Source organism: Tetrao urogallus (genome assembly GCF_951394365.1).
Source record: "Tetrao urogallus genome assembly, chromosome: 1".
NCBI classification, from domain to species: domain Eukaryota; kingdom Metazoa; phylum Chordata; class Aves; order Galliformes; family Phasianidae; genus Tetrao; species Tetrao urogallus.
In genome coordinates, this window is record NC_136813.1 from 102,353,798 (window position 1) to 102,376,077 (window position 22,280).

The window sequence follows — 22,280 nt, forward strand, 5'->3', positions numbered from 1 at the left end:
TCCTAGTTTAAATCCATTCCCCCTTGCCCTATCACTATCAGCACACAACACAAGAGTTCTTACTGGGTCAGTACATATCTGAGCGCATAGGAGTGAAGGCTCAAAAATCAGTGTGACAATACTAGTCAGCATTAGGCACATACAACCAGTGAGACTGGAGAACTGCAAGTACTGGGATTTTAAAAGCCACAGTCAGCAGAGAAAAAAACTGAGTATGATCAAAGCACATATTTTCAAATCTCACCTATGTTTCAACATTGTTGTCTATCCCATCCCTCTCAAAAGTCACTTTGAGGAAAGAAAGAGTGCTAAACAGAAACCCACCCCTTGCTTTAGACCTAGCCAGTGATATTTGCTCAGCTTGCTTTCTGTACCCCAAGCACAAGATATATAAAGTCAAGCCACTACCATAATTCCCACCTCTCCTTAGTGCACGCCAGTCCTCCCCACTCCTTGCCAGCCTGGCTTTCACCTGCTCCAGCTCACTGAGAATGGAGTGAAAGCCCCTTGTAACCAATTTATTCTACTGCTTCTCTTTCCTCCCTGGTCAGAGAATAACAGAAAATGGCTAAAATACCCTCCAAGTTCTAAACCTACAAACAAGCCAGGAAAATGGAGTACAGTGAAGCAACCTAATTCAAGAGAAAATAAAAGAAGGAATGCTTATCTGAACTATCCCTTCTAGTCACCTCACTACATAACCTGGCTGTTCTCCCCATAACACAGTGCCCACCACAAATGAAGGATGAAGTTGCTTTCAGAGGAAATTTTGGCTTATTTTATATTACTTGACAGAAGAGCTCACTTAGGGATGCTTCAGGAGCATGAGAATAAATAATGATACCCATTCTGCCTTTCCTTTTCCTCTGCTGTACCTGGAACAGCGAAGGAGGCGTATTATTGATGAACACGCCGGCAAGGAAGAAGAGCAGGTGAAATAACTGTCAAAGAGAAGGAGAAAAATCGGAGCAGCAGAGCAGATTCGGCATAACCCCAAACCCGAAGCTCTGCCACTACTGCGAGCAGAGCAGCATCCACCAGGCTGTCACTACAACCGATTCATCCGGGCCGGGCCGGGCCGGGCGGCTGCCATTTCCCGGGCGGGCGGTTCCCCCTAGCGGTCCTGGGGCGCGCCGCACTGCCCGAGCCGCTGCTCCTGAGGAGCATCGGAGGGGCCCCGGGGTGATTTTTTGGGATAGTAACCCAAGAGTAAACACCGAGCACGCAGCTGGGAGAAGGGAAAAGAGATTAATGCAACTTTCCATAGGGTTAATGCACACTTCGGTGGCAGAAGATTTCAGGGCACAAGAGGCACTAGAGTTTCCTAGGAAGGAGAAAGGGATGTGACATTTCCTCCCCCTCATTGATGCTGCAAGATTGAAATAATTTGTGCCTCTGTAACATCTTGTTAGCTGATGCAGGCTCCACGCTGTTTAAGTTTGACTAGGCTAGAGAGTTCAGCAACTTCTCTGAGATCTCCCAGGCAAAGGTCAGCTATTTGAAATGGGCTGCAGAAACATCGACCCTGTTTGAAAATGTACATGAGAAATATAGATCACGAGAGATCAGCTCCCAGTCCAACCACCGACCCATCCCCACCATGCCCACTACCAAGTCCCTCAGTGCCACAGCCACACGGTTCTTTAACACCTTCAGGGATGATGACTCCATCAGCTCCCTGGGCAGCCTGTGCTGCTGCCTCACCACTCAGAAGAAATGTTTCCTAGTATCCCACCTGAAGCTCCCCTAGCACAACGTGAGACCATTCCCTCTCATCCAGTCACTGTTACACGAGCGAGTGAACCTAGAAGCATTTATGCCTTTCACTTGAAGCTGGAATTTTTACTTTTTATTTTTAAATATAGGCAGCACACGAGTCGCTTGAGCTGCTTTGCAAAGTGAAAATGAAAGATGGCAGATTTTCTGACTTCTTTGCTTCTGTCAACATCCCTTCTCTTTTTTTTTTTTTCTGTCCCATATGTTCTCTTCTACTGTCACAGACAAAAAAAAAAAAAAAAAAAAAAAAAGTCACCAGACCTAGAATTTTTTTCCTTCTTCAAAGTTTTGTTGAATTTTAAGGATAAACAAATAAATAAATCATTCACAGAAAATGTGAGACCAGTTAGCATTACCTATGCTGCAGGTCCAAGCAAATAACAAAATAGCAGTATGAACTCATCATGTTCCCTTCTGCTGCAGGATGTATCACTCTGTTGAAGGAACTGAGACTCAGGTAGTTACAAATATCCAGACATCCTAGTTCTACCCAGCTAAAAGCTCACATTTCCAGACGATTTAGGAAGCTACACAAAATTAACTGTTGCAATCAGCAGGGATATAAGGTGGTACAAACCCCATCCAATTCAGTAGCCATGGAAAATGTAGGTCAGATTGTTTTTGCCAAGTTGTGCTTCTCACAGTATTTAACATTAGTTTGATGCAGAAATATCACAGGGACTCTTTCTACTTGCAGCATTTCACCATATAATTAGCAAATACAAAGTAAACTCGTCCTTTTTCCCTTGCCCCAACATATTTCTTTCTGTCACTAGATGACGTACACAGATATTCTAGTGGAGGAGGTTTTCTCACTCAAACATATCTCCAGGAGTTTCATTGCTGGAACAGGCAAGAAGATCAAATGATATCAGCAACATTGTAGGAGATCACAGATACTAAATAATCTCTCTACATTAACAAGGTATCTGTCATAACCCCTGAGCTAAAGCAAATTAAGTTAGATGAGACCTTCCCCAGGGCCCAGAAAATAAAGTGAAGACTGATGGCGAAACAGACAGCTGACGTGGCTTGCAGCACACCCAAAAGGGGTGAAATCCACTCTCTAGCACCTAGAAAGTTGCCCACCTTGCCAACAGGTCTCTTTCTATACAAATGAGCTCATGCCTCCTCTGCCTGCAGCTGCATAAACATAAGGTAGGGACGTGCCAGCCCACGGCAGTGTGCTAGCCCTCAAATTTATAGGGCTGAGGTCATTGCAAGGAACAAAAGGCAAGCTCACACACACAAAGCCAGGGAAGTTGCCAGACCTTTTATCTCTGCAATGTGTCAATGTAAATGAAGTGTTGTCTACTATAAAGGCTGCTGTCATTAAGCTGTGTTAAGGTACAGGCAATCCTGAGCCTCATGAGGGCTTTTTGGTGCAAGGAAAATTCCCCACTGACCAATTAGTATAGTTTTCCTTTTGCTTAGCATTGTGCTGCTGGAACAACAGAGCAGCCCAGCATGAATATGCTCCAGAAGGCTCTGGTCTTTGTAACCAGGAAGAGAATTTGCTACGGCATCCATTGCCTTCTCTGTGCTGTTCACAGACCTGGGATGTTCAGAGAGTTAGTTCATCAATTCTGTTATTTTGTTTGCTGGTTAATCCTATGGGATCTATACTGAAGTAAATCATCACTGCTGGGTACTTTACAGAAACCAGCAGCCTGCTTGTATTAAAGGAAAGTGTCAGCATTTTCCGCACAAATCATTTCGACATTTCTCTGCTTGTCTCAACCAGCCATGAGTCCAAGCTGCAGGATAGAGTACGACTTCTTTGCAGTTAGTGTCATTTGCTCAGTGAGTACATCCATAAATAAAAAAAAACAGTAGAGCATTGTCTAAATTCCATTCTGATCCAACTCTGGAATCTCCAGAAACTGCATGGATCTGACAACTACGACTTCCAAATCTTCCCTACAAAATAGTTTGGAAGTTCTGTAACTGAAAGTTTGCACTCATCCAACATTAATCCAGCTGTCCTTGCCTTGCATCACATCTTCACTGTGAAGTTGAACAGAATTTTATGGGATTGCCTTTGTCGAATCCATGGAGATATTGCCAAATGTTGACTTTAGCCTAGTGAGTTAGATTTCCTCTAAGATCTCTTCAGGTGGTGGAAAAAAAGAGGTTCTTTGAGAGATGGGTTCAGAATAACTATAACAGGCTGCAGACATTAGCTGCAGTATCTGAATGTTATCTTCCTTGTCACATCCTAGGCAGATAGAGCAGACTTCAAACAGCCCTTAAGCGTACCTGTTAGGATTTGGAAGAAGACTGCTACATGGACCCTGTATCCTCTACTTATTCTTTTAATAGTCCCTGGGGGGAAAAAAAAAAAATAAAAACACAGCAACCTGTCAAGATGAATGCAGTGAAGGAAACTCCCAGGAACTGAAGTCAGATGTTTACATTCACCTTTAGCTTGTTTCTTTTGTCTGAGAAAAAAATAGACCCTGCAGAACACTGGATATAGTCTGATTTTACTAATCTCTGCAGACAGACAATCAAAATGAGGTATTTTATTGCCATAAGTTAAGGAAGCTTTATTTAAGAGGAAGTACCTTCCCATAATACTACAGCTAACTTACTCTATGCATTTACTTTAGCTTCACTTTGATAGCATACGGTTTTAAAATAAGTAGCATAATCTGAGATGTACCACAAAGAACCTAACCCAACATAAAGCTAAGCTATGCCAACTCCTGGTGTCCCCAGAAATGATAACATTCCTGTTAACTACAGAAGGTTAGAAGGCTATCCAATGTTTTGGCATAGTATAAAAACACAGTTTGTTCTGAATTTTTTTTCTTACAGTATCCTGCTCTTCTAGGCTACACAGTTATCTAGATGTTTACCATCCAAAATCATAAATGTAGAAAGCTAGATTTGGCTTTAAGACTATCTTCGATTCACCATTTAAGAAGGGTTGTAGATTGTTTAATGCAGCTATAACAAAAAGAGGGAAAACATCTGCCAGTCCATTCATTTTGTGAACAGCAGTGATCTCGAAAGAGAAGCATCTAAGCACACTCCTGATGAAATACCTTTAATATAACTTCTAATCTGCAAGAAGGAAAAATCTAGTCATTAAGTTTGAAGGCAGAAGGGCAGAGATTTCAATCCCTTACCTGACAGCTGAAATGGAAGGAAAGATGATGCTAAGGCAGAGCTATTTGCACCATCTCTTCAGGAGAAGGAGGTCTCAATTGTATGAGGGGAGGGTGAAGAGGACCACCTAGAATCATTTGGAAGGGGTGGTGCCTGGCTTTTATGTTTTTATTTTCCATGATTCAACAGAATTATAGCAATCTGCCTCAATCTCTGTGTCTTTCCTTGACATCTCTGTGGCAAGAAGACATGGATTTTGCTATGATTAATCATTGGCGTCTCATTCCTCTGCAGATAGCCTGTGTTTAATAAAACCTGGAAATCAAACAGTTCAAGGCTAATTGCCAAGTAGAATCCAGCTGGCAGGTGAACACAGGATAACACAGCTGTGATAGATAACTTCCTGAGACAACAAAGTTTTACTGCCCTCACCATAACCTCCAATGTGGACAACAGTAGGCCAAGCCTCTGTGTTTGACTGCAGTTTTAAAGATTTTCCTTCCTTTCAGAAACTCCAGCTAGCCAGATATGGGGGTTCCTGGCAAACTACTCTTAGCTCTTGCAGCCTAACTGCTTCTGATGATGCATAAACATATTGAATCTTGCACAAAGCAGCACATACTATGTCTCTCCTAGCCTATCCACGCATTTAGGAGCATATTTCTGTTTCCTCCTTTCACAAAGGTACCACTCATTTGTGGTGGATTCTCCTTACCGTAGTATTTTTGTCCCCTTACACTTGTTAACATCTGCATCTTCACAGGTGAACCACTGCTTTGCTCAGAGAGGTTTTACAAACCACAGAAGAGACTGAGACTGAAGCCTGGGTCCTATTTGCAATCACTGCCCACATTTTTGTTTGTGATTTTGCAGAGGTGCCAAAAGAGCAAAGCTAATAATCTGGATTATTTTTTTTCCAAGCATAAATCAGTAAAGTACAAGAATAAAGATGTTAGACTGACCCCAGAAGATTAAAGAGTACTCCCAGAGAAAATGAGAACAAAACAAGAAGAATCTAGTGATAAGCCAGCCATTTATCTGAATGACAACACTGTCAGTCAGCAGTTTTCTCTGTCTGGTGGCTATTATGTCCAGAGGTAACTGGGGAATACCTTCCTTCCAGGCTGCTTCTGTCTGAAATTCAGACAGAATCCAACAGTATTAGTCAGTGCCTACTGTGCATAGGACTTATGACTGTGGAGAATCAATGCAGTGTGCAATTTCCTTGCTGATCTTCTCTTCTTGTTCTCTAAGTTAGATAAATGTATCACAAGGCCCAGGACATAATAATCTAGCCACAAAACTCCAGCAGCACAGAAGCAGTTTATTCAGTACTATATTTCCTATTTAGATAGTAAAGCAAACTCATCCCACTCATTTCACAGATGCGTAGCTTTTCTGAAGCCTTTCTCAATATTAGAGCTGAAAATATCTTTATATTAGTAAAAACAAGGCTTGAGGCAGCAGCAAGGCTCAGATCATTAACCAACCATTAACTAATGTTATTAGTTAACTGTAACTAATGTTATTGGTATCCTTACCTCACAAGCTCAAAGAGGACACCGTAACTTGGTAGAATTATTTAGAATGATCCAGCCTCAAACATCCAGAGTTTAGAAGTAGTTTTTTTTGCTATTTCTTTTGAGATGTGATGCTTACCACAATGCCACTAGCCTAGTGTCTTGCCTCTTTGTTATCTCTTACAGTGATTAAAATAACGCATTTCCAGGAAAAGGAAAGTTATATCATCCCCAGAGAAAGAGAATCAAAGCAGAGAGAAAGAGAGACAAATTTCTAGCCTGAGACCACAAAACAACAGCAAAGAATTAAACACAAAAATTCTCGTTTACTTTGACATCATCTTATTACTTCTTTAGGCTTCACTACAGTGTTTCCAAAAATTTGTAAAATGCTGAAATCAGAAAACAAGCAGGGATGCTTCTTTAACATAAAAATGGGGTCTAGAGTAAAGATTTTCTGTAAGAATACAAAAATATTTATTATTTTAGTCATCATTTTAAACCTTATTGTTCAAAACTGTGACTAAGGCTTCAGAAAACAATAAATTATTTATTTGAATTTACCACTGATTACTGTGCTGTCCACATCCACTGAGTTTTCAAGTATTTCTTTAGGACAAGAGACATCACATTTCTTCTATAGTCACAAAGGAGACCAAATACAGAAACTAGGTCTCAGACAGCTGGGGTTTTAAGGAAAAAGAGAACACTAAACAAAAGTATCAAATGCTTTATGAATGATCAGTGAGAATCAGCAATACTATAGTCAGCTTGTGTTGTCAGAGATACTGGAAAGTGAAAAATGACTGAGAGAAAGGAACTTTGTATGAAGCCAGTAGGAAAAATGATGAGCGCAACTGTAGAAGCCCAGAATCAAATCTCCACTCTGTCCATTCAAAATTAGGCTGAGATAGCTCCCCAAGCTATCCCTTGATATCTTGAGGAATAGGGTTGATCCTCCAGATATGGGTCAAGCAAGAGCAACTGCATGCTGGCCAACTGCTGTCACACCTTTGGAGCCAGTGTTGTTTGATCTAGATAAAGTAGCCACAGGATTTAAGGAGGGGCACATCCTCCTGAGATGGGTGGGATCCTTTGGTATGTTTATCCTCATTACTGAGGAGACAGAAATTCAGTGAAAATCTACTTGTTTGTTCCCCTTGCCTCAAAAGAGAGCTTTGAGAACTTGCTGAATGCTCTGATGTGAAATCATTACACAAGCTAGCAATGAGGCTGGGCTGATAATTAGTTTCCTAACACTTGCCATTGCAGGACTTTGTTGGTGTCATTTTCTAAGCTTTTCACTGCTCTGGCTGACCCTTCCTGCCCTGGGCAGCTGTCTTCAGGCCAAAATGATGCTCGAGCTGAAAAGTTGGCCCAGCCTGGCCAACCTCACCAGGTGTTCAAAGGAAATTTGAACCAAAATGTTCTCATTGTTAAAGAAAAATATCCAAACACTTATCTAGAATGGTTCTTGCCCTCCACATACAGTTTTGCTACTTACTAGCCAGTGATGGTGTGTGACCCAAAATACAAACACCACAGTGTCCCCTGAGTCTCCCAAATTATAGGAATGTGATGACGGATTCAGAGTTGAGGTCTGTTCCTACCACATGAGGGACAGTCCATGTACAGCTTTACTTGTACACCTCAGGAGAGCTTTCTGCTCAGCATATGAAGGTATTTTGTAAGAGCAGCCTGCTGACAATTTCCATTTTATCCCCGAGCTTCTTGATGTCTAAGACAATCTCTTTGTCAGCTTAATATTTTTCTTTATCCTTGGGGAGTCTCTGTGCATTCCTAGCATCTATTTCAAGAGAATTTGCTTTCATTTCCAGAGCTGGCTGGGCATATTACTTCTTTTGCAAAGAAAAGTCTCCAGCAGGTCTACACATTTAATACCAAAAAAATTCCAGGCTTCAGTTAAAATGAAGTCTTACTCCTAGTGAATTCACCATTTAGTTCCCTCATCATGTATGGTTCTCCCTATTTAAAGTAAGAATAAGTCACAGACCTGCATTCCAACTCAAATAAATTAAATCAACCTCATGTGATCACCTTGGGTATTTCCTACAACCACCTTATCTATACTGTTGGTGTTGTCACAGAGACAAACTTCTGAGTAGCAGCACTCTCAGTTGGTTCGCTGACTGCACAGTTAAATATACCTTTAAATTTTCATACCAGTGACATGGTCTATTTTTGCTAATGGTTTTTAGTCTCAGTGACTGAGAAGTTAAAATTTCCTGTGACACAAATCTCAGGAGTATTCCTCTCTTTAATAACATTAAAGAATTATTTGTTCATTTCCAAATTCAACTTTCCAGTCTATCCCAGGAGGATCTCTTTTAGCACCCTTTCCTAAAACAATTTTGGTCATGACTAATCTACTTTATTCATATTATCACTGTTTGGGTTTTTTTTTATATATATAATTTCTTACTATGAACCCACTCCTCCACTGCCTTTAAATCACTATTAGTATAATTTCTGCACAGCACATTTCCAGCATGATTGTTCCTTGTCATATAATAATCACTTCTGCTCCATCTGGATGAAGTCAATGTCATATTCAGTTTCATGCTTGGCACATCACCTGTGATCCAATTCCCTGGTGTGAATACACATGCATGTCTGCGCGTTCCCCTCCATGTAAGACAAAATAATTTGACTATTGCCGACTTGACTACAACTGTCAACAGCATTTCTCATTTCTTCCCCTTCTCATTGGCTCAGAGCAAATTCAGTCACATTCCACTAAGTCTGAGTTCTGCATTGTTTGCACTGTCTATCTGATAATGCCTCTACATAAAACGTTTGCTGAGTGTGAGCTTGTGAGCTCCCAGTGATGGGACTAGTGTCTTGTCATTGTAGCTAGTAGATGCAGTCTAAGCGATTGCTTTTTGCTTCTTCTTCTTTTTTTCTTTTTTTTCTTTTTTTTTTTTTTGAAGATATGCTAATTCACAATTTGCACTTACGCACAATGGTTTTTTAGCTGCAAGCTGTTACTGCAAGCGATAGTAGTAGAAATTCTATGCCAGTTTATTTTCTTTAAATATCAAGTAAGTCAAATGAGACTCATGCATTTGCAAATAATTGTACAGATTGTACTACATCATAGTCCTTGTTATCTGAAGAAAATACACAGTTTAGCTGGCACCAGTGCCTACATGTGGTCATGGCTCCTTTGTTTTCTGGATGAGAAATCCAAGGTAGCAGGTTACCAAAAGATTCAGTCTGTAATGTTTCTTCTAAGACATAAAGAAGCCTTTGAGGAACATACTCATTATGGCCCTGTTATTTTCCACGTGTATCCTTCGTGTTAAAAGAGAGAGAGAAAGAGGAATTCCAGTTGCATTTTGCTTATTTGGCAAGCCATATTTGAAATATGTGATTTTCTGAGAATGTGCTAGAGGGACGATGACAGCTGTAGCTAAGAACTAAGAATGTTATGCATTTAGAAAAATCATTTTTTCCATGCTGTAGCTTAATCTTTACGTTTTCTTCTTCCCTCATCTGTGCCCTACCCCAACCTGTTTCCTATATCAAAATTAAAACAATGATATCAATAGCTCCAACAAACTGCTGAAGCTGCTCATAGATGGCCAGTAATGACTACCAGCTGTTATTATATTTTTCTGCCTTACATCAGAACAGGAGAGGGGATTAAAATACAGAAAGGAAAAAAAAAATCCATTAGTTTGAGATGCACTCTACAATCTCTATAGGATTTCCATGTGTGTATCAGCAATTCACATTCTTTTACCTAAAGAAGGAAATGATATGCAAGCATTATTGTAATAGAAGAAAAGACTGGAATTGTGAGTTCACATGCACACACAAAAGACATTTCAAGTTACTATTTCTGCATAAACATTCCATTTTCTCCCTCACTTGTCTGTCTAATAAGGTCTTTCATAATATTTGTATGTAATGAAATGTTCTATTGATGGGAAATCATTAAGAAAGTAAGCACTTTCCATGAGCCAAGGAGTTGTTCTTCATGCCTTTGTGTTGTGACTGATAGGAAAAACTGGAATAGCATCAGTATGTGCCTACCCATGCTTATTTAGAAGTAAAAGGAAGTGCAATTAAAAGGCACAGGGGGATCCTCATACCTGAGAACTCCTCCAACAACAAGCAGACAAAGACCATTCAAAGCACACACTTAAGTATACTTTGGTGCTGCATTAGGGTTCCGAAAAGGTTTCACAAGCCCAGTATATGAACATGGAAATTATCAATCAATCAGTATTTTTCTTCTACTTGAGGCAGGGAGATGAGAAGAAATAACTAACTTGGTTAGACTGTTTTCAAGCAAGGAAATCACCTGCATTTTTTTTTATTATTATTTTTTTTACAAACCAGGCTGTCATCTTGGCTTCTAAGAAAATGGGCCTCAAAATAATTTGAGATAAATATTTGCATATTTACATATTTATTTCAAAATGAATCTTAGAAAATTTCCCATTGCTATTTCTCATTTCCGCGTCAAGTACAAATTCAGATTGGCTTTCTTCTACCATTAGCAATAGAAAGTATAACTGAAAACAAACACTTAAAAAAAAAAAAAAAAAGGTTGAAAAATACCAGATTTTCATCTGCCACATGTAACTATCTACCTATAAAAAAAACTCTTATTCCTGTATTTCTTTCAGATAGATCATCTTGTCTTTTTTTTTTTTTAGGGCTCCTTATGGCACTTCCTGGTTTCCATCTTGAGAATGGAAAGAGAATCTAGATGCTAAGGTGGTCTACAAAGAAGTGATATATTTTCAGCAAGCCTTTTCTTCTGTCACATAAATGTATCAATTACAAATGTGAGGGGAAATGGCACATACCTCAGAACGTATTCTCTAATCAAAATCAAATGTGTATTTCTCCACCTCAGCCTTTACATGTTTCAAATGTTTTAACAACTGTACTGATATTTACAGAAAGAGAGGAATCAGTGACTTAAACAGGCTGCTCTGCTGGCTCTCTTCATGTCAGGAAGGAGAAAGGCTTTTCTTGGTCAGTTTAGAGTATTCTGCTGTCCTGCTGTGCATAAGAGATTTGCTAGATCAAGGACAGGCTAAAGTAACCGAGTATAACTAATAGTTGAGCTTGTATAGTCTGCTGGTGCCTACATGGTTAATTGGCTCATAAGTGTAGTTTGTGGTTTATAATTCTGATAGATTTCCTCTGGTGAGACGTAAGGGCCCATTACAGGTGTGTAGAGCTGTGAAGTTGTGAATCCGAAGTTTTCAGTCTGCAAAATAAGGAAAAAACACAGACCACTAAATTATGTTGAAGAATTTTTTGGAACCTCTATAGAGGCCAAAAGAAAAACAAAAGAAAACCAAGAAAAACAGGATCAGAAGAAATCTGGCAGTCAACATTAATTTTGCAAAGGATCTGTGAAGGTATTTCTCTAAGCTCCAAAGGCAAAGGGGCAGGGCATATAGGTTGAAACCTGAGTTTGTGGAGAGAAAAAGTCTGAACAAGACAACCTGTTGAATCTCTTTTTCTTAATGAGATTGAAAACAAACATTGAAATGTCAGTATTTTCAACAAAATAGGTCATCATGATCAATGTTAACTTCTCTGACAGAAAAAACATGCAGGCCACCACAGGCGTTCCAATGTAGGCACTTAAGCTTGCTGGAAGTTATGACTTTGATCTCAGCAGCTCCCACTCCCATCAGTCAAATTGTGCAGAATAGCGTATAAGAATATATCAGGAAATTAATCATTCTGACTTCAGAGCACCATTTGACTAGTTTACAACAAACAAAGCACACAGCTATTAATTTCACTGTAAGCAGAAAACTAAATATGAAATAAGTGTTTCTTTAGGGTGCATTAGGTGAAGCAGGAGCCCTGAGGAGAGAGTAGCGTGCTATCACGCTGTCAAATACATATCAGAACACCCTAGAATTAGAGAGGAAGTAAAACTTGCAGTGGCAAATTTAACACTGCTGTTTCTTAGCTCCTGCGTATCTGAACTACAACTTGAAATATAAATATTTCACTGCTGTTTGTGTTGCTAATAGGGCATAAGGAACTGCATCCTTTTCCCTCATTGTAAAACACCTGTCTGTTTCCATCACATCTTTATCACACAGTTTTCTGTCATCAAGGGCAATATGTACTCTTAAGCAAAAGATTGGTGCTAAGATTAGAGTTTGAAGCAGTGTTGTGAACATATTAACGCTGGAGAGATCTAAAATTCAGCTTGAGCATTGCAAATGTGATTTATTGTATCCCTAAGCAGAAAATGCTTTACTCTGTTCTCTATCTAGCACATAAGCAATTACTCAGATACACTGAGTAATGAAGTTATGACCACCCAAATAATAGACACCCTTCCAGATGCACTGCTCCTCATTCCAGCCAACCAGCACACGTGGAGATATGTTGGATTTTTGTCAGAGCAGCCACATGTTGTCATGGAATGACATGTTTTGGTGAAGAAAAAGACACACACAACAACAACAACAACAACAAAACATACACTCCCCTCCTCCCCCCCCAAAAAATTAAATAAATAAATACATAAATAAATAAATAAATAAAAAAGCAAAAAAAAACAAAGCTCACCATAGTCTGTACTGGTGACTGATGTGCCTTCTTCTGTAGCCGGGAAGCTGGAAGAAGTATACCAGGAAATCAAAATGGTTTCTTGGAACAGGGTACACAGCTGCTATATCCAGAGTTCTTCTCTAGCTGCCCTCAGCAGCTGAAGGACTGTTTTTTTTTTAAATGCTTTCACTGGTTAGGTTCTCACCTTTTATGCTCTGCCCCTGAATGTGAATCGTTTTATTTTCCCCTTTGCTGAAACATTTGTTTTCCCTGGGAAACATGGTTGAATTGACTCAGTTAGGTGTACTTTTCTGCAGGGAAATACTGGGCCAAGAACCCACCTGAGTGCATTTTCTCCTCTCCTTGCCTGCCCCTAAGGAGCTCTTCACTGTGTAACAGTGACACGCTTCTGCCAGAGTGCTGTAAACACCTGTCAGTGCCTCCACTACTGACAGCAGCTGCCCTTCTGTTTTCTTCTCCTGCCTTTTCTGCTCTTTCTGTCTCAACTCATACTCTCTTGCCAACACCATCACTTCATCTGTTTAAACCTGATTCACTAAGGAAGAACCCTAGGAAAAGAAGTAAAGGCAGAACATTTATTGCAATGGAGAGGAATAGGGCACTCAGGTGCTCTACAGATTCCCTCTATTTACAGTTCACTCCCTTCTGAGTTGCCTCCTCCCAGTGCTTCATACCCTCCTCTCCCAAAAACATCCTTGCTTTCAGTTTCTTTGTTTCAACCCTCAACCCACAGCCATCTCAAGAGTGGGAAAGCTTCACATGAGCTCTCGTTATCAACTTATTCAGCATGAGCTGACACAATGCCAATGAAATCTACACAGACTGAGAAACTATCAGTGTACCACAGGGAAACATACATTTGACCTATTCTTACACTTGCTCAAGGGAAAAATTAGAATTGCCAGGATAGAGGGAGGATTGCTTGTGACCTGCCATTAGGACTAATGCTTAAACTAGTCTTTAAACTCCTCAGTCTTATGTGTAGAATTTTATGTTGGTAAATTCAGAATGACCAAAATAATTCAAAAAAAAAAAAAACTCAAAACCCACCCTACTCATAGCAAGTATTCTTCTCTCCCTGAATAATTCTTTGCCTCATATGTAATACATTAATAGTATAATAACAATGACTCTTACAAAACTCCAAGCTTGTTTTAAAATTCCATCCCTCCATTTATTATTTCCAAAGGGTCAGTACACCATATATCAACATTTTCCTCAATCCTTGCCCCCCAACCCACTCTCAGCCATAAGATACATATCTTAGTACCTGCACGTAGCCTGCAATGGAATGTAAAACATTTCAAGCTCATCAAATGACTTACCCCTGCATCTTAAAATCAAACATAATGTCACTCCGACACCACAGACAACAGCAAGACTTGCAGGCAGTCCAATCTGGAGATACTGGAGCCTGGAGGAATCATCTGGGGGGAAAAAGAAAACCAGTTACAGAGCTAGATGTCAGTACCCACTGACTACTTGATGATGGTATCTAACTTAATGAGAAAAGAAAAATCATGCTCTACCCCCATAACTTCAATGAGAGACAGATGGGATGTCTAGGTGCCAATCCACAAAAGGAACTGTTTCGCTCATCCAGTGTGTACAAACATACTTCCATTTTCAACCCATACACCTGCATAGCTTCCCTTTGTACAAATGATACTAAAAGTGCATCAGCAGAACTGACCAGACATCCCTCCAGAATTTTGTAATTAGTGACTGGTCTGTGTTAATTTCCATCCTTCATGCCCCTGCTAAGATATTTTGGTGATACAAGCACTATTTAGATTTTCTTACAAATTTTGATGGCAGAAACATATCAAGTCCAGCATAGCCAGTTTAACCTTTACTACCTTTGTCTCTGGGAAAGTTTGCTCAAGAGTAACACACAGCCCCTTTCCACTTTATCCAGCTCATCAGCTCAAGGGGTCCAAAAATTCAGCTCAAGGGGTCTAAAGTTTCACATCAAAAACAAATCACAGTTACTGCAGAGAGAATTTCTCTGTCATCACTAATTAAACAAGGATCACTGAAAGAGAATAAGGAGCTCTTGTAACTTAAAATGGAGATCCAAGTAAGCTCCCACTGGAAACTTCCTCATACCATGCTGTGAAACATTTGGTTTCAGTTGACTAACTCTGAATTACTAATTTCTCTATCAACATGCACAAGAACTTTGGCATTTCACCACTAAACAATCTGCCAAGCCCTGGCATTCAGTGGAAACAGCTGCAAAGAAAACCACAGTCACAAGAGTATGATGTAGAACAATTACAGATCGATGTTCTTTACCTGACAGATCTAGGGAGAGAGACTGGTTCACAGCTGGGTGGGTAACCAGGCAGGTGACATTAGGATGTGTGCTGTTGACCCAGCTTATGTAGCTGACCTTGGTCACTGTTCCATTGAGGTGGTGGACATCTTTCTCAACACTGTGATTACTTGCAGGGATCCAGGAGATTTTGGCAGCTGGTTTTCCAGCAATAGCTTGGCATACAGCCACTCTGTTCTTGTCAGAGGTCAGAGACAATGTAGGAGGGACTGCAGAAGAAGTAAATAGACTACAGTCATTATTCCAGAGGGTCTCTAACTGAGAAACAAAAACAGTACTATTTTTTATTATTTGGGTGGCCAACTTAAGATATTTTAAAATAATTCAGAATATTAACAGCAACCATCTTTAAGGGAAAAACACATTAAAGTCCAAGGTAAATATCTCTAAAAATTGGTAGCTGCACTTAGAGTTGTGGTTTCCTCATGTTTTCCAAAGGATGACCATAACTGTAACAGAAAATGGGATGTTGGATAGGGCTGGATTAAATGAAGATTTAAAAGTATAGCAGTGCATATACTGAACAAAACACTGTAGCTTGCTGAAGCTACAAGCTAAGAAATTCATAGTATGAATAGAAAGGAGGAAATGGAGAAATACTATTCTGCCTAAAGCCTAACAATTTATGTTCTGCATTTGACAAAATAGATTCTGCAAGAAAGAAAAAAAAAAAAACAAAAAAAACCAAAAAAAACTAGTATCAAGGGACAAATATTAACAGTAGCAAATTACTGATTTGCAGAATAACTTTCCCATAAGCCTTCCAAGTATTACTAAAAATCAACTAAGATGATCAGAACAAAAAATCCTGTCATAAATAAAATGTTTCTTGCAATTTAAGGAAAGCTAGAGATGATCTACGCGTCTCAGAAAGATTGCCTGATGCATTGCTTTTGTTTCCTAATACTTTCTCTTCCTGCCTTGGTTGAAAATAGCCTAAAATCATTTTTATTTTAGTGATGCAGTTCTACAACTTTCAGTGCTTCTGGAAGAGTTAAATATTTCCAGATAATGTCCTGAAACTCATGCTTCCTTCCTATTTGGTCCTTATCCAAACAAAGTACACAATGTGTGCACTGTGAGATTTGGTTCAGATTTAAGTAGCAATATTTATTTAATATCATCTATTTGCACTAACTTAACCAACAGTGTGCACTCCTGTTCATGTGAACATTCACACAGCATTCAAATTCCATGTTACATCCAAAGTACTATATTAGAATCTATCCAGACTGTTCATCTGGAGCATATGAAAACAGTCCCTGATCAGGAGGCAGAAACAAAAAAAAAAAAAAAACACCACAAATAACAGCTGATTATTTCTCATTAAAACAGCCCTATGTCTTCGTATGGCTCCTTGCCCTCTCCAGTCATACTAAATCAAGTCTCATCTTTATCTTCAATCAAAAATCAATTTGGTCCTTTAACAACATCTCAAATCTGTTTTATGTCTGCACAACAATGAAAAAGTGCAGGTGCGTCTTACCTATGACAGTCAGAGAAAAGAGAAAAAGAAAATTCCCCTCAGTGCTGGCAATTTCACAGGTGTAATTTCCCTCGTCATTCAGGTTCACAGGGTAAATACGTAGAGCTAGGTCGTGATTGGGTGAGTATTTCCACATCATCCTCTCACTGCAGTTTAACATTCTTGACTCATTGAGATCCTTTCTATAAGCTAAAAAGCAAGAAGTGCTGGATTTCATCTTCCATGTCACCACTAGCAAAGACAGCTCAGAGATTGATGGGCAATTCAACACAGCCTCATGACCAGCCTCCACATTCACGCTTCTATAAACTACATGGGAAAAAAAGAAATAGAGAAAGAAAAAATTAAATATTAAATATGATCCTTAAGCTTTCATCAATATCCAGTTCTTGGCTTCACCATACTTAAAAATTTCTACTTTCTTACTGTACCGGCAGCCTTAGGAATGCATTGCTCTCACAGAAACTCATAAGTAGTATTCAGTTTCCAGGTCCTGCTTCCTTCTATCACTGTCTTTGAGATCTCAAAATGCAGTGGAAATGGTGCCTTTCCACTGTATGCAATGTGCATTGGTGAGCTACAGTTCTCCGTTTCTTTTGGCAATAGATTCCTACCACTTTAATATGGACATTGAAAAACTGATGGGGAGCCCAAGATTCACCCTTAAAGTAAAGGAAACTACCTTTTCTAAGGAAAAAGAAAAAAAAAAAGAATCATAGAACAGCTCGGGTGGAAAGAAAGGACCATCAAGTTCCAACCAGTTTGCCACATGTGGGGCTACTAACCTCCCCATTTAATACTAGACCAGGCTGCCCAGGGCCCCATCCAACCTGACCTTGAATACCTCCAGGGACGGGGCATCCACAACCTTTCCGGGCAGCCTGTTCCAGCACCTCACCACTCTCTCTTTAAAGAACATCCGCCTGATATCCAACCTAAATCTTCCCTCCTTCAACTTGAAACCAGTTTCCCTTGTCCTGCCATTATTTACCCTTGTAAAGAATTGACTCCCCTCCTTTGTAGGCTCCCTTTTGGTACTGATAGGCTGCAATGAGGTCACCCCTCAGCCTGTCTTCGTAGGGGAGATGCTCCAGCCCTCTGATCATCTTTGTGGCTGTCATCTGGACCCTCTCCAACAGCTCCATGTCTTTCTTTATTGGAGGCCCAGGCCTGGCTGCAGTACTCCAGATGGGGCCTCACAAGAGCAGAGTAGAGAGGAACAATCACCTCCCTGTCCCTGCTGGCCACCCCTCTTCTGATGGAGCCTGCAAGAGCACACTGCTGGCTCATTTTAACTTCTTCATCCACCAGGACCACCAGGTCCTTCTCTGAGATAAGGTGCACCAATTACAGTGTAAGAAAATCCTGGGATAGCAGGGGAACAGGAGCTGGACTCAATTATCCTTATAGGTCCCTTCCAATTCAGGATACTCTATGAACATATACCAATAAGAAGGATAAGATCCAAGATCATCTGGCATAGTAGTTGATGGAGCATATGTGATATGGGTATATATCTGTTTTTTTTTCTGCCAGAAACCATAGCTCTGCTGGTGTTTTCTCATCTGAACAAGAGATGAATCTTCAGATTATTTGTGTTGAATCCTTATCAGAAATAATATTCTATGCCATTCTGCAAAGCACAGGATTATTTTGTCAGCTGATGTGATATCATTCTTCATACTGGTGAACAGTAAAATTTCAGTGTACCCGTGAGTCAGCAATACAGAGTATCAAACACTGATGAGTACAGCTTGAATCTTCCTTACCTGACCCTCCAATCAGTTGGATCATCAAGAAAAGGATTGCAGCCTGAACTGCCCATGTCTGAATCATCTTCAGCAAAAGGAATCAGCACTGCAGTAAAAGAAGGCAAAGGAAATGGTGGGTAGTCACAAGCTGTAATGCAAGCCCCTTCAAAGAAAACAGGAAGAAAAGCCTTTTTTTTTCTTTGAAAACAGAAGTTGTAAGAAGGACCCATGTCAAGTGTCATTCTTACTCTAAAAGGAAGAAAGCAAAAAATGCTTTGGAAACAAAAAGGATTTCTGTTTACAAACCAGTTTTAAAAACCCAAGATCTCATTTTCCCATCATCTCCAGTCACCCACTACTCACGAGCAGCTAGCACACAGATCACTACAGACCTCTTACTGATGTTTCACAGATTTACCTGCAGAAGATGAAAAAAAGACTTTGCAAGAGCAAAGATGTGTGCATCAAACTCTTTTTGAAAAAATCAAGGTAACAGCATTTATGGGAAAATTCAGGACCTAGACTTGGCTATTTGATGAAGTAACCCAGAGAAATGATTTAAATCTTTGCCCTGCTTCTAGTTTCTCAAAGGGTAACTCCATTTCTGCAGTAGAAGTGAAAGCTCTACTGTCCTTTTGTGAGAGATCACAAACATGAGCTTGTTTCCTGCTTTTAGAGACAGAGAAATGAGGAAGCATTTTATTAACTAACATGACTCCATAATTATGTATACTTTTCAACAAACCATATCTTACAAATTGCTAGCTTCTTTTTGGCAAAAGGGCTGTTGCTTGAGCACAGGCCTGATGAGAAACATTGCTGGTACTTTCCTACAGTCAGTTAATCATACATAAATAAACCCAAATTTTTCTGACATACTTGTACTGAAAAATGTGGCTATGTATTCCCACAGTCAAAATATCATCCTTTTCTACTCAGATCTCAACACCTACAGCCCTACTACAGCTCCCGCTGGCTCAGTCACAGCAAAGGATTCCCAGCCACTGCACTGCTGTAACCCCATCACGGAGTGACAAAGCAGAGGTCTCAGTGTGTGCCTGTTTTTATAACGCCGCAGTAGCCATACCCTAACTGGGGTTACCGTCAAAATCTGCAGCCACAGTTTTGTCTCAAGGCTCCTTCCCACATTCCCATGAAGTTACCCGATTTTCCAGCACTCACCTCTGCATTTCCTCAAGCTCTTCTTGGTCCTTTCATTGTTCTCTCCTTCATACCACCATCTGCATCACTTTAATCTCCCACACGCAGCTAGAAATAACTGGAAAATGGTGTTGCCATCCTATGGGAAGTACTGATATGCTGTTCACATTCCTAAATCAAACACCAATACACACCAAGCTAGCAAGTATCTTTCTAACACAGTTGATTTAAAAACATCGCACGTGTTGCAACAGGACCTTCCTTTTGGGTTATTTATGGTCATGCTCTGTTCACACTCGTTTTGCCCATATTAATACAAGGATGTTTCATTGAAGGTACTGAGGGGAGGAAGGACACATATACATGTCCTTCTATGTATGTAAAAATATATCAAGTAAGGAAAAAAAAACAATACAATACTGCCACACTTACAGAACTGAAAAAGAAGCAATAGTGCTACATTTGTGATCTGAGTGCAAGAGGCAACAATACTCAGTGCAACTTATACACGATGCAAGATGTATGCACGTTCTCACAGCAGCTTGATAGGTTTTCTGCACAATTCTAACAAAACACCAATGTATCTGGATGACAACTTTTATCGCAGCCTGAAAATGCTGATGCTAGCACACTGATCAGTATTCTACAACCAACATGCAGGTAATGGATAATGTAAGTCTTATATTCCCAAACTCTCAAATTTCATTTTTGCTCACTTTAAATCTTTGCCCCAAATGACATAATTTTTGTGTTTTGTGTCATTCAGTATCAATGAAAAATTTGCTTTTTTCTATAATTTAGATAAATTATGCATGCAAAAGTAGCTTTCAGTGAAAAACTTGTTTTTTTTTTTTTTTTCTTAAAAACAACAGCAAAAGATTATTTTTGGCCAAAAATACGCACTGAATTAGACCCAATTTGGAAATTGTTTTTCTGCCTCTTTAAAAAAAAAAAAAAAGTTCTCTGCAATGTTTATCAGCAAATTCAATGTTCACCGATGTTGATGGATCCATAAATATTCATATACAGCATATTGTGATACTGGAACTTGTCCCAGAGAGCTATCATTTTTTAAAACGCATACAAGTCATGTATACATGGAGCTTATTTGCTCAAAAGAACAGACATCAATGATTAAAAATGGGGCCTTACGGAAAGAATAGAGAATATCACTTCGCTTAAATATTCATGTATGAAACACTGAATTTAGATTGCAATTTTTAAGGTTCACAGTCCTCAACACTGCTTACGCCTCTGAGCAAGAAGTAAATCTCAAAGTGAAGCCCCAGAAGGAGAAACCCAGCACAGCTGAATTCAATTCATTTATAAAAGCAGCAAATGAATGTCTGTAGATTGTCTTGTGTCATTTCCTTTGATGGAATTAAAATGCCCCAACAACTGCATTAAAATAAATTAAAGTTTTAGCTCAGCCCCGATGGTGGTGTCTGAAATGAGACCCCGCAATGCATGCATCACTCTCCCATTACCCTCCACACTGCAGCTGGGAATGGCACTGCTCACGCTCGATTGCCTCTCATGAATGCTGAGGGGAAGGAAGTCGCTCATTATCAGCCTGGAGAAGGGACATCCAGCTCCAGGAACACAGAAGGTAAAAGGCAGCCATGGCAGCACACTCTGGTCCTTGGATAATCTTAGTCCTGGGCGGGAGAAACGAGACGTTAGCACAGAGGTTTGGCCCAGTTGGGATCCTGGTCCCAGCTCCCACGCACCAGGGAACAGCACTGGAACATCTGTAGCTCCCTTCTGGTTGTCCTCATGAGAAGAGAGAATTCAGAAGTGGCTCAGCTCAGGACAATTTGTCCCAGATAGTCCCTGTTTTCTTTGCACTGCTCACAAATTTCTTTCTGTTGATGCTCCCAAGATTATAGCATGCAGCTGATTTGTCTCACAGACAGACAGAGCTCCTTGCCCTCCTGTGACAGCTCAGTGAAAAGAAACCATCTGGTGGTACATTCCCCCAGAAGAGGATGTGACACAGTTAGAGCTAGGGAAATACCGCATTCAGACATGAGGAACAAAACGCAGCCTCTGATTGCATTATACTGTGCATCAAATACAGGATGCAAGCCCTGAGCTATGTAAAATGACAGTTAAAGTGGGTTAACAAAAACCAAGTCCAACATAAGGAAAATATATTTAACACAAAGCGAAGAAAGAAAAGGAGCTGCTCATAAAGAATCGATGCGAGCAATGCGTCAGTCATCACCACAGACCTTTGTAAATGTCACATGGCCATTGCCATGATTAACAGGAAAATACGACGCTGCTTTGCAGTGGAATCACATTTGAAGTGTAGTGAAGATCTTCAGAAGCCTGTTACTTCCTCTGGGCAAGGGAGGGGAGGAAGGGATGGTATAAAGAGGAACCAGTTGCGTGTAGCTACGAGCTGCACCACAATGAGTCAGAAGGCAGAAGGCAGCCAACGCTGTCTGACGTGGGAGGTACACAGAGAGCCCCAGGTCAGCCTCCACCCTTAGCTGTCCTGTGTGGCCTCAGTACCTCTGTAAGATGACATATCTCCTGATAAC